Source organism: Charadrius vociferus, unplaced genomic scaffold, assembly GCF_000708025.1.
Source record: "Charadrius vociferus isolate BGI_N301 unplaced genomic scaffold, ASM70802v2 scaffold1066, whole genome shotgun sequence".
In the NCBI taxonomy this organism is placed as follows: Eukaryota; Metazoa; Chordata; class Aves; order Charadriiformes; family Charadriidae; genus Charadrius; species Charadrius vociferus.
The window spans coordinates 9,927-11,098 of record NW_009648971.1 but is presented as its reverse complement, the minus strand read 5'-3'; positions in this window follow the sequence as shown (position 1 = coordinate 11,098).

Genomic DNA, 1,172 nt, shown 5'->3' with positions numbered 1-1,172 from the left:
AAACAACTTTTTTACTTGTTTGCATTTATGAAACTACATCTATCAGCTCTATCAGCAGGCTAAGTAAGGCAATTAGCCTATACCACCCTCTTCATTAGGGCCAGATCCAAAATCCATTAGTGACTGTGAAGAGCCTCCTATTGACTTTGTGAGGCTGTGGATCAGTTTATGAGTGTGTGCCTAAAGCAAGATGAACATGCCATCTGTTGTTTTCTCTGATGGTCTGATTTCTATTCTCTATCCATTCCTTTAGAATTTTTTGTGGGTGTCTTTTCTTTTTTTCACTTTTTGGCATTTTCTTTTTTACCATCTACAATAGCACTCACAGTAATTCTTCACTACCTCTGTAAATTAAAAAGGTACAGGATGTTTCCCTTTCTCTAGTTTCATTTCAGGTAATATTTTCAGGTTACAGCTCGCTTGCTTTTTGTTTGTTAAATAGCCACATACTACTGTATGAGATCAAGCAAACGGCAACACACTCTTCTCTCCTACAAATATGAAAGGACACTGGTTTTGGTTGTTATAAAAACAGCAACAAAAAGTAATTGGCTAAATTTGGTCAGTTTGCAGGTTTAACAGAAGTGCTATTTAATTCTATTCTAAGCAATACTGCTGTTTCGGTAGGCTTTTTTGCAAGGAAATTTTATTGCTGAGAGCTTTACTATTTAACTGATACATTACCAAGATAACAGGAATGAAAGAGAAAATAAATAAAAAAAGAAGAAAGGGAAGGAAATTTTGCCCGTGGGGTGATGGAGGTGGTGGTGGTGGGGGGGGGGGACACCCGGTTTGGCACAGTCCCGCCGGTACCCGGCCTTGGGGTGCCCTCACCCTGCCACCCCCCTCAGCTCCCACCCCTTCCCCAGGTGTGTAAATCTCTTCTTTTATGTTAAAAAAAGAGAGAATATGACAAAAATACAAATGTCCCTAAAAGCATTATTATTACTGTAGTAGCAGTATTATGACTTCTCTCCAGATTGTCCAAAATTGGCTAAAGAGGGACTCCCGGGGGCTGCCAAACCCTTCCCGGCTGAAGCCACCGGAGAGCCCCGCTGCCACCGGTGTCCTCAGGTGGTTTGTCCCCGCATGGCCCCAGGGTGGCAGGGATGTCCCCTTTGGCAGGAGAAGGAAGGAGAAGCTGGCCACCCTGGGGACTTTTGGGGGAGAGG